Genomic DNA, 13,331 nt, shown 5'->3' on the forward strand with positions numbered 1-13,331 from the left:
AAATGACGTGTTTGTATCCGGTTTGTATTTTGTCAACATTCTAACAACCATGGCTTTTGATAATTAAGAATTGTATTTCTGATTTTAATGTTGCTTTTAAACGACCGTGTACGGCGCTGGCTATAGATGGCGCCATACTGGTGTACCTGTCTTCTGTGGGGAATATGTGTATTAATTCTCACCTGTATAAAAGGTAAGTTAACTATATCAACGTATACCCTAACCCATTTCGTCTACCTGAAGGTCATTTCGACATAAAATCACAGGCGTATAAAATAATAACAGAATAATAACAATGAAGTGCACGAGTGTTGCTATTTGTAATTATTATTTAGATTGAAATGGCTATTCCAGTGAAAACACAAAATTCGATAAATAAGTAAATAAAAAAATATTTAATAAATAAAGAAAAGGAGACAGCAAACCTTAAATAAGAATTACAAATGTTGATACTGCTCGCCAGGTGTGGGCTTCTTGCAAGGAAATCATCGTCGATCGACGTGAGCTACTAGTAGTCAAACTATCGTTGACCGATGTAAGCTACTAATACCAAATCGTCGACGGCTGTGGCTACTGATAAACAAATTATCGTCGACGACTATGGCTACAGGTAGATATATCACCATCGAAAGATATGAGTAACTAACAGACAATTCATCGTTAACAGATGCGAGCTATTGACAGACAAATTATCGTCGACAAATGGGAGGTTCTGACAGGAAAATCATCGTCTACCGATCTGAGATGATGACAGACAAACCATCGATAGATGTGAGCAAATGACAGGAAAGTCTACCGGCCTATAGATAGACCGTAGAAACACCACCAATGTGGATAAAAATCAATTTCCAAATATTGTTTAAGCCTTTGATGTAGACCACGCCCCGGTTTCGCTATTATTAAAGTGAGCTCCCTTGTTAGTCTAGATTGTGAAGTCTCTTGTATTGGTAGCACGTGAGCTGTTATCATGCTTTATATCATAATTCTCTAGTTACATGTAACCTGTAACACTTCTACAAGTTACGAAACAGTGGACCATATCGACAGGAGCCCTGTCATACATCAATAAGAAACTATATGTTCAAAGTTTTGTGTTTCTGGATCAAAGATATTTCTCTTAAACAGTGGGGGGGGGGGGGGGTGACTGAATGGTTAGCGTGCGCGCGCTGTATCATTAAGTCTGTCATTGAGTCGACTGGCTTGGTTTCGAATCCTCGGTTGTACGTGGCAAGGAGTAGGGTCGCCTGTCCAACCTCGTGGGTTTTCTCCGGGTCCTCCGGTTTCCTCCCACTGCTAAAGACCCCTACGCGCAAGCGAATTATTGAAATAAAATTAAACCATATGTTAGTCCCGAAATGACCTGGTTTGTGTCGAGTGGACGTTAAACCCCATTTCTCTCTCTCTCTCTCTCTCTCTCTCTCTCTCTCTCTCTCTCTCTTAAACAGTGATTGAAAGTTGACTAAATTCTTAAATGAGCATTATGGGCGATAAGATGAAGGTTGGCAGTTGTCGCTATAATAGTTATCAAATAGATCACGTAAAGAGAATATGCTGATAATTTCAATCAAATTGCTCCACTATGAACCGAGATATTAGCTTTTGAATTTTATGCTAGTCTCGATCATCATTACTTAAGTCGGTACGATAAAAAAACCAGTCTCGATTATCCATTTTTACGTTTAATTATTTTTCAGAAAATGTATTCCAATCTGCTAAATATCGCAGGCTGGCAATGCCATCGAGAGTTGATTATGGTCTGGATATGTTATTTAATGTCTAATTAATAATTTAGATAACATTTCAGGCCTAAAGAAAGACCTGTAATTGCTTTGTCAAACGTGGCCCTGTACTGTGATTAGATTTGTACAGAACTATAAAATTTTACAGGTGAACAAATGCGTCCAGGTAAAATATTCTCCACTTTACTTCACCTTACAAAGAAGTACTTGTACTTTATCAACTTTACATAAATAAATAAAAAAATACGTCTAGGTAAAAAAATTCTCCACTTTACTTCATTCAAACATACATTAAATCATATAAGCTAGCTGTCTGCCCGTCTATAGGAGTCTTCAGATAGTAATAAAGTATATTATAAACTATTGAAAATATCACCCCCACCCCCACCCCTCACCCTCACACACACACACACACACACACATATACAGTATTTATACATATATACATTCTTAGAATAATAGATTTCCATCACAATAGATTATAAATAATATTAGGTAAGGTACAACAAAAGTTTACAAGTATATAATACATAAGATGACATTAATTTACATAGTCTTCCTGGTATAGTTTTTAATAATGTATACAAAATAAATAAATATATGACGTGACGTGCACCACCTGTCATCTCGCCAACGAACGATCCGTGACGAACAATCGGTACTGTGTATAGTCTCAGTCACCCAGAACCTCGTAGTCTTCAACGGGGACCATTGTCAATATTTGACGAAAGGGTTCATTGCCCATGCGTAACCGAGAGTTTGTTTATTAATGTGGTTGATTATACAATATCTTTGGCCAAGTAGAGTTGCGCCCCCTCCCGCAATAAATCCCATAACTCTTGCGTTAATATAAACAAACATGAATCGTGAAGACGAATTAGGATTAATTTAGAAAACATAGACATAAAACACAGATCCTATTTCGTTTCGTTTTTAAAGTTCAAAATTTCGTTTTACTTATCTTTACTACACTAGTATAGGATCTGGAAGTGTTGTTATATAACAGGCGTTCTAGTTGAAGTGAGGAATTACCCAATAAACGGTCTGTTACGACGAGTTCTTGGCCTTTTTATGCACGGAACTGTGGGTAAACCAATAGCAACGTCAACGCCGATTGATTAATCAATATCTGACGTCATAGGGTCAAAAGCCGCTCGTTTGACCTTTGACGTGAACTCCCACTATAACTTGTCAGATCTTCATGTAGTTTAGACCATCGAAAGTATAAAAAACGAAACGAAATATAGATCTGTATTGTAATCAGATTGATATGGCCCAGAAAGAGAGAAATTTTACAATAAAACAAATTAAGAGTCTTGGATATTGAACTGGCAATGCAATCAAATGGATTGTTTGAAATGTCATTCTTAAATTAACTACATGGGCGTCAACATCTTCTTTTAGGACTAGTTACCTCCCTTAGACTTTGTCTATGATGATGTAAAAGACAGGATAATCTAGCCGATGACCTATTTTTCTCAAATTTACAAATTGGTATTTATAATAAAATGATATCCCAGCAATTAACAATAAACCAACAACCATTAAAATATAAAAGACATTACAATCAATTAAAACAATAAGATAGTTAAATTAAACATACAGTATGCAAGAGCTAAATCTGCCTGTTGCAGGTCTTTCTCGAAATTTTAACTAGATTAAACGGTTCGTCATTTAAAAACTTAATTTAAAAATGGGAAAGCGAGGCTAAGTCGCGATTATACCAGTGCCCTGGTTAGCACTGTGCACACATCTTGTCAAAACTACAAACAATGATAACTTGGCTGAGAATGAAGTAATTTGAATGAAATTTTCAATATTTCTTTTTTTATCATCTATTTTTGAATTATTATAGCAAGAATGGCCAACTCTATTATTAAACTCTTAGCTAATGTATCTTTAATGTGTCAGCTGCCAACCGTCTGTCGTTAAAGAATTAAACAAACATTATGCAAGAGCTAAATCTGATTATTGCAAGTCTTTATTTAGGCTTCAGATGTCATAGAAATTATAAATTAGATCTTTATTTACACAACAAGCACACAATCATCTCTGTAGACCCACGGATGGTTTGGATTCGGCTTGGATTTATGCACCGGTCAATAGGAATCTTGAACTACCCCCCTCAGGCGTTCACCCCGGATTGTCATTTAGCTCAATATTCAATAGTAAGAATGATCAACTCTCTATTAAAATCTCCCATAATGTATCTTTAATAGAAACATTAGAGTAATTGAAATGTTTAATTGAATGAATGAATAATATGCGAATAAAATATTGAAAGAATGAAATACAAATATCGCCATTATAATATTGTTTCTTTTGTAGGGAGCCACGTTGGCTAAGTAGGTAAGGCGGTGGCTCGCTAACCTGGGGGTCGCTTGGTCGATCCCTGCATTGGCAAAGAAAGTTCATCGGGATTTAACAACGTGGTTTCACCTTTTTAGTGATGCAGGACAGTTGTCTAATCGTTTGGATGGGACGAAAAACCGAGGTCCCGTGTAAACATTGCCGTGCACGTAAAAGACCCCATGGCAGTTGGAATTCGATATAATAGTAGGCCATAGTGCAAAATGTCCCTAATAGCACAATTTATGGCGTATTAGCCCGCCTTTATTAGCCTAGCCGGAGCAGAACAATAGGACGTTAAACCCCATTTTGTTTTATTTTTTGATTGATTTGTAGATATTGATGCTGCACAGTGTAGTGTAACGAAGAACAAGTATGCTTATTGTCATTATGGTTGTTGTGGAGAACTTAACAAATATGTACCCTGTTGTGAAGAAAATTCCAGTTCATCTTCAATCCCATCAAGGTAGTTGGTGGCATATTATTAACAAAACTGATCAAAATACAGATCTATATTTCGTTTCTTTTTTTATACTTTCGTTTTTTATACTTTCGATGGCCTACTCTACGAACGGCTTATGACCCTATGACGTCAGACATTTGACTGATCAATCAACGTTGATGTTCCTAGTGGGTTACTCTCAGTTCTGGGCACCTCAAGCCAAAACTCGCCGTAACAGACCGTTTCATTGGCTAATCCTTCACTTCATTTAGAACGCGGGTTATATAAGGTTAAATCTATTTGTTAAGGCCAGCTGAATTTTTGTCAAGGTCGCTGAGATGTAAATGGGGTTAGCGCACGTGATTGTTGGCGGCTAGGTCCAGGGTTAGAGTTACACCTCGTGACCTATGACCTATGAGGAAAAATTGAGCTGGCCTTATCTTTTAGCACTAACCTTTATATAACAACTCTTCCAGATCCTAGTGTAGTTTGACCGGAAGTAGGCTGCGGTAATTCGCCTTCGCGCATGCGATGTATAACACAGAAGCCAAGGTCCCGCCTTCAAGTTGACACACACGTAAAAGAACCCTTGACAGTTGGAATTCGATATAAGAGTAGGCCGTAGCGCCGCAGTCCGGGCTAAATATCCATCATAGCACACTGTATGGCGTATGCCCGTCTTCATTAGCCCAGTTGGTGCAGAAAAGTAAGACGTTAAACCCCATTTCATTTCATTTTATTTTTGTATTTCCAGTACATCAATTACTATATTTTTGTATTTTCAGTACATCAATTGCTATATTTTTATTTCCAGTACATCAATTGCTATATTTTTCATTTCCAGTACATCAATTGCTATATTTTTCAATTGCTGTATTTTTGTTTTTCCAGTATATCAATTGCTTTATTTTTGTATTTCCAGTATATCAATTTCTATATTTTTGTATTTTCAGTACATCAATTGCTATAATAGTTTCCATCGTAACGACAGCATGTTTAGTTATAATCACGATGCTTGTTGTATGTTGCTGTGTGTGTAAAAAACGTTTAAAAAAACGTTACCTGGCCCGAAACGCAACAATAAAGTACACACGTAAATATATTTAACGTTTTATACTGTATAGTTCCGTTTTAGCCTTTTGCACTTTATATTTCACGATTAAACTTACATTATGCAAGCGCTAAATTTGCCTATTGCAGGCCTTTTTTAGGCCTGAAATGTTATACAAACTATTAATTGGACATTTATTAACAAAACAAGACCATAATCAACTCTCGATGGCATCGGCTACTCAAGATTTTAACTACATTAGAACGGTTCGCCATTTAAAAATGTAATTTAAAAATGGGAAAGTTTCGAATATACCAGTGCCCTGGTTACCACTATGCACAGCTTGTCAAAACAACAAACGGTGATAACTTGGCTCAGAATGAAGAATTCGAATAAAATTTTTACTATTTTCATTTTACATTATCTATTTTTGAGCTATTGTAGCAAGAATGGTCAGCCATTTATCTAAATATTACATAATGTATCTTTAATGTAACTATTATAGCAAGAACGGCCAGTTCGTTATCTAAATCTTACATAATGTATCTTTAATATTCCGTCCAGACGATTTGTTAAGCTGGTTTAAAAGCGCCGTCTGAACGCAAAGCTTGGGCAAATAAACCAGTTTAGCATAAAACCAACACTCTATCTGTTTTCAAGAAGCCATTTTTTAAAAGCCGTCGAAACAAATCGTTTTAAACATACCGGTTCCAGTTAAATTGAGCAGGCGCAGTAAAGTACCTTGCAGCCAGAATCAGCAACATGCGTAACTTAAATTAAGTCTTAATACCTCGGTCAGACCGGGGTGGCGTCCTTACTGCGCTGCTACGTAGACGGAAAATATTCAGAGCGCGTCAAGATCACCATAAGCGTGGTAAAAGCGTGGTGGAAACGTCAGATATCGTGCTGTTGTCTCCATGGTCGCCAAAGATCGCCGAGTCACAGCGTTTGTTTTCAGCATGTTCAAAACAAACGCCAAGGTTCTGCGATCTCACCTGGAAAGCTGTGAAAATTTGTACATTTTTGGGACATTGTTTTGCGTTGTGTTCACGTTTGCCGACGACCTTATGCATTTTCTGGTGGCTGTACGGTCGCAGCAGTGCAATAAGGACGCCAACCCGATCTGACGGGGCATAAGTAACTAGCCTTTAACCGATGAAAGTCAAATTGCTTAGCTCGTACTACATGTGCGGGTTACAGACCCCAGGCTGGCGTTTATAAACTCGTTCGAATCTAAACGGAATCGGTGACCTGCAATTCAACATATTTTCAAAAATCTTGTTTACATCCAACCCAGGGCCTAGGTGAAGGAGAGAGACTACTCTCAAACAGAAGAAAAACACATGGTTTCAATGCAGCTTTCAGCGGTTTGCAAATTCTGAGTTTCATTACTTTCAAATCAGATTACTCAGCCAGTGTTAAATAATTACCCTCAATCGCCCCGACGGATATAAATTTGCGTTATTGTGGCCCCTTGGGACCTTGTTCCTCATACAAAAATAGCAGTCATAATACCTCTGTCTTAACTGTACCTTGGAGAATAAATAAGTAATCAGACAGCTTTTACAAAAAATGTCCCCATTTTGAATCCCAGCCCCTATGCCGTTGTTTCAATGAAACTGTTTTGATCCGATCTGATGTAGCTGATCTTAAGAGATCTCCAATTTGAATCCCCACTTCTATGCTGTTGTTTCATCGAAACTGTCTTGATCCGATATTGAACACATTTGGTGCTGGCTATTTTAAAAGATCTCCAATTTGCATTTCCACCCCTATGCCACAGTTTCGTTAAAACTGACTTGAACCCTTCTGTTTCAGTTGATCTTAATAGATCTGCAATTTAAATGTCCACTGCCTTAGCCGCCGTTCGGTTGAAACTAACTTGAACCTATCTGTTCTAACCTAACGGATCTTAAGAGATCTCATTTAGAATATCAACCCATATGCTGCGATTTCGTTAAATCTGTCTTTAACCCATCTGTTCTATACGATCTTGAGAGATCTCCAATATAAAACCCCACCCCTATGCTGCCGTTTCGTTGAAACTGTCTTGAACCTATCTGTTCAAGCTGATTTTAAGACATCTGTAAAGAAAGATCATTACCCCAAAAAGATAAAAAACCCAGACAATCTGTTTTCACTTCATGTACTATTTAATGTTATCGGTTTGTTTTAAATTTACTTTCAGCTGATGGAAATCTGCTCCCCGTAATATCTGGTTTTCCACTCACACCAGTTTTCCCACAAGGATTGGGTTCCCCAACAAGATCAGTGACTCCACAAGAATGCACTGCACCGATACCAAATGAACCAGAAGATTTACCACCAACATATTCTTCACTTTTCTCTGTCCGATATTGATACCATAAAAAAATGTTCTTGTTTATAATTTATTCTAACGACACCTTGCCGGATTAAGATATTTAGTCGGTAGAATATTAACAGGGAAAATGATACGATAAGTTATACAAATAATGTTACCAGTAATATAAGATTTAATAACTATATAAGTAATGTTACCAGTAACATGATCAGCTAAGCAAGTAATGTTACCAGTAATATGATCAGCTAAGCAAGTAATGTTACCAGAATTAAGATTAACTATGTAAGTAATGTTACCAGTATTAAGATTAACTATGTAAGTAACGTTACCAGTATTAAGATGAGATTAACTATGTAAGTAATGTTACCTGTATTAAGATAAGATTAACTATGTAAGTAATGTTACCAGTAATATGACACGATTAACTATGTAAGTAATAATTTTTAAGAGGCATTTAGTAACTGGGTAGAGCATTACACAAAAAACACATACTTATGGAAAAACAGCTACTTATTTATTTGGGCGACGTTTCGAAGAGTATTCTCTCAACGTTATCAAGCTAATACAGTAATACAAGAATAATGAGATCAATATATACAGAAAACTGTAACAACAATTCATGAAACCATACAGGACAACAACAGGATCAAAGGGGTTTATTCTACAAAAACTAATTAAGTGTGAAGAGTAGCCATTGTGTGTGTTGGGCCACAGAAGACTCCTAACCCCAACAGGCATCCAGGTAACATTTTCCAAAGGAAGAACTCTCAAAGATCTCCTGAAGGCCAGTGGCAAACTTCCCCCAACCAAACAACTGAACCCAAAAGAATGTGTTTATGAAATAACCTGCACGTGTGACAAAAAATACATCGGAGAAACTAGACAGCCTTTAGACAAGAGAATCAGTCAGCATAAATCTAAATCCTCTACTACCAATTCAGCTGTGGCCCAACACACCAATCCAACCCAGGACACGGAATTAAAACGTATAGAACCCTGGCGGCCAACCTACCGATAGAAAAAACCCGCAAAATTATTGAGGCCATACACATTAAAAGAAACAGTCCAGACCTCAACCGCGACACAGGGATATTCCTGCCTAGTGCTTATGATGAACTTATTAAATATACCTAAATTATGTGTTTTCCATCACCCCCACTCATTCTACAGTACAGTGGATAAGAAACCTTTGAATTTTTATGAGTTTTATTATTTTTCATTTTTCTAATATTATTATCAATTTATCAGTTATATCCACTCTATTTCTTAGAATTATTACACATATGGGTTACTCTAGTCTAATTGTACATTTAATCACACAGACATATAAAGTTAATTACCATTATCTAAACAAACCATGGTATATCATAATTGTATTGTAGGTACTATCCCATTCTGCCGGTAGTATTGTATCTATCATCATAGCTACCTAATTGCTTAACTATACTCAATGGCTACTCTTCACACTTAATTAGTTTTTGTAGAATAAACCCCTTTGATCTTGTTGTTGTCCTGTATGGTTTCATGAATTGTTGTTACAGTTTTATGTATATATTGATCTCATTATTCTTGTATTACTGTATTAGCTTGATAACGTTGAGAGAATACTCTTCGAAACGTCGCCCAAATAAATAAGTAGCTGTTTTTCCATAAGTATGTGTTTTTTGTGTATGTAAGTAATGTTACCAGTATTTAGATTCGCTATCTAAGTTTTGCTACCAGTAATATGATAAAATTAGTTATATAAGTAATGTTACCAGTCATATGATCATTGAGATAGTAGGACGTTAAGACCCATTTTAATTCATTTCATTTCATTTCGAATGGATTGTATTGAAACTGATTCGAACTGATTTAAACCAGTAAAAGAGTAAAATGAATTGATAAACTAGATTTGAAGACTTAAATTGGGAATCAGGAAGTTTGTCAAACTTCATTCTGAAATATCGGCTTATAAACCGTACGTCAATTATTGTTTCTCTCGAAGGAATAACCATCTGTATTATCTGATTAAAACACAGATCCTATTTCGTTTCGTTTTTTATAGTGCAAAATTTCGTTTTACTTGTCTTTACTACACTAGGATCTGGAAGAGTCGTTATATGACCGCATTCTGGATGATGTGAGGGATTAGCCAAAGAAACGAGTTTTTGGCGTGAGGTGCACGGAACTGTGGGTAAACCACTTGAAACGTCAACGCTGATTGATTAATCAATGTCTGACGTCATAAGGTCAATAGACGCTCGTATGACACCTGACGCGACCTTCTTTTACAACTGGTCAGTTCTTCATGTAGTGTTGGCCATCGAAAGTATGAAAAAAACAAAACGAAATATAAATTTGTATTTTAATCAGATTGTATTAATAGCTTTATTTTGAGATTAAGTGGGTAAGACACTTGTTCGTTAACCAGGAAGTCCGAGGCTCGATCCCGTTGTTGGTCGAGATAGTTCCCCTGGATTGTGCAGTCCGGTTTCCACTTGACAGTTGTGCAGGACAGAGGGACTGGCAAGTCAAAAGCGGTTGGTTCAAAGTTATAATATTTTATACACGAGTATACATCTAGAATGTTGTCGAAACTTATAGACTTATTTTTTGATACGCATTAGATTAAATAAAGGTAATATTTTCATAGTTCTGAGGTTTATTTTTCACAGTGTCTTTTAAATGCATAGGAACAAATATTCTGAATAATCATTTGCAAGAAATAGCAAAACCTTGAGGAAAGAAACACAGTATTATGCGGCTAGCGCTTTCAGTTCCATCGGACATATCCAGACCTTTAATACATATTCTCTATGAGAGCAGATCATCAATTCGCAGATCATCAACATATATGATGCATATTCTATAGAAATAGTTATGGCAAGGTTTGGGACAATTTGAACAGTGAGGTTTTGTTTACCTTTTTTTAACCAAAAGAGTCCTGCAGCATCTGTGTCCCTTAACAATCCAAACAAACTATTCGCTAACATTATTCTAGCAGATAGCAGAGATCTTGTGGAACGAAATACTACACTGGAGATAGAGGGATCAGGAAGAAATTTGATGAAAGTCCAATGTCTTCCGATATCAAAAAAAGCATTACAACCTACTTTACGTTGAACGTCTACGTCATACAGAGAGAGAGAGAGAGGGGGGGGGCACTCGACACGAACTAGGTCATTTGGTTCAATAATTGCCTGCACGAAGGGGTCTTTAGCAGTGGGAGGAAAACGGGGGACCCGGAGAAAACCCAAGAGTTTAACGTCCACACGACACAAACTAGGTCATTTCAGGACTAACATATGGTTAAATTTTATTTCAATAATTCGCTTGCGCTTAAGGGTCTGTGACAGTGGGAGGAAACCGGAGAACCCGGCGAAAACTCACGAGATTGGACAGACGACCCTACACCTACAACCGGGGAATCGAAGCCACGCCATTTTACTTAATGACAGACCTCATGATTCAACCATTCGACCATTCAAACCCCCGTCTACTTACAGAGGGTGGTAGTTTGGTGGGCATACGCCGTATGACAAACCTAAAAGTCGCAGTTTGGATGAATGTGATTTGCATTATAGTGGTATGTTCGAGAAGACGGGTAAAAGGCTGGAATCTGGTGTTGTTTTAAATGGAAATGAAATGGGGTTAAACATCCAACAGTTTGTCTTATATGAGCTGGAGTAGAACTTTGCTGTGTCTTCTCTAGTCGGCTCATGGGCACATCGTGTTGCATTATTTTGTCGCGTTGTCGGTATGAAAGCCCGAATAGATAACACAGCTGTAACTTTGTCGCATCTTTAATACTTTCATATTTTAATGGCCACTATCGACCACCATAGTTGTAGGATATCATTTTTAAATTGTTAAACGTTTTCAAATATTCAGTTCTTGTGACAAGATCAGGTGTATTTACTAAAATATCCAACAAACAAATCGAATAGAGGTGCCTATTGAACAGGCATGCTTTTCAAAGGCCTTTATAAAATGACAACCTATACTTCAACATCCCCGGTATCCCCAGTGTACTCATTCCGTTCTACTCCACTATACCCTGGGAGAATCCGTAGGGTCTTCACGACTTCAAATTATCTGCCCTGGCCTTAATTGTAGCTAAAGTCTACGAACCAATCAAAAAACAGTTTACAAACCAGTCGTTTCGCGGTCGTTTTTATAAAGGTAGATAACCATATTCATGTCCATTTACGGAATGATTTATGTGAATAATGTATATATTTCTAATTGATTTATAATTAATTGTATTATCAGAATATGTAGTATGTTTCCAGGATTTCAAATATGTATAACATCTATATGTTTGGCCTTTGTCATTATTATTACTATTCGTTCTTTGTCTGAAATGTTTCATTCTGTTATGTTTATCATTATTGAATTTATACTTGGCAATTTGTTTCCCAATATGATGTCCATGATATCAGTTGGACGTAAAATTCCACGAACGAACGAACGACCGAACGATTCTCATTAAAATTCTCGAACCTACATAAGAGAGAGAAATGGGGTTTAACGTCCACTCGACACAAACTAGGTCATTTCGGGACTAACACATGGCTTAATTCTATTTCCACAATTCGCCTGCGCGTAGGGGTCTTTAGCAGTGGGAGGAAACCGGAGGACCCGGAGAAAACCCACGAGGTTGGACAGACGACCCTACTCCTTGTCACGTACAACCGGGGATTCGAAACCACGCCAGTTGACTCAATGACAGGTCGTATGATACAGCACGCACGTGCTAACCATTCGGCCATACCCCCCCCCCCCAACCTAAATAAACGCAAGGTCTTCATAAATTTAATATTATATAATTTGTTGTTAATAAATACGCATTTAAAATAATTTGGACTTCTCTCATTTGACTAACTCCTAGCCTTGTCCGTTGAAAGTTACTTCCATCATAATAACGACGCTGCTTCTATACTTGACTTGAGACAGAAATAGATAATACATTCATTAATGTGTTTATCAAGGAACAGGGGAGTTGGATGGTCGAATGGTTACCACGTACGCGCTGTATCATAAGGTCCGTCATTGCGTCAACTGGCGCGGTTTCAATTCCCCGGTTGTAGGTGACAAGGAGTAGGATCGCCTGTAAAACCTCGTGGGTTCTACGGTTTCCTCCCACTGCTAAAGACCCCTTCGCGCAAGAGAATTATTGAAATAAAATTGAACCACATGAGTTAGTTCCGAAATGACCCGATTTGTGTCGAGTGGACGTTAAACCCCATTTCTCTACCCCTCTCCCTCTCCCCCCCCCCTCTCTCTCTCTCTCTCTCTCTCTCTCTTCCTCCCATATCAAGGCACACCATTTCACCTCGTAATTAGTAATTATCAAACTAAACGGTGGTATGTACGGACGGGGACGCAATGTATCTAGCTGACCATATTATTAGGAAATCAACCCAGGTTAAGTTACAAGTAAAT

At 37.4% G+C, this 13,331-nt stretch overlaps 1 long non-coding RNA gene across 1 annotated transcript; it reads left to right on the top strand.

Moving 5' to 3' along the window:
* LOC126827420 (uncharacterized) lies at positions 1–10,538 on the top strand. Its single transcript, XR_007682689.2, has 4 exons — positions 1–193; positions 4,425–4,554; positions 5,484–5,623; positions 7,770–10,538. It is a non-coding gene; the product is annotated as an uncharacterized LOC126827420 (long non-coding RNA).
* The last annotated feature ends 2,793 nt before the right edge of the window (positions 10,539–13,331 follow it).

The sequence above is a fragment of the Patella vulgata genome, chromosome 7, assembly GCF_932274485.2.
Source record: "Patella vulgata chromosome 7, xgPatVulg1.2, whole genome shotgun sequence".
Lineage (NCBI taxonomy): Eukaryota > Metazoa > Mollusca > Gastropoda > Patellidae > Patella > Patella vulgata.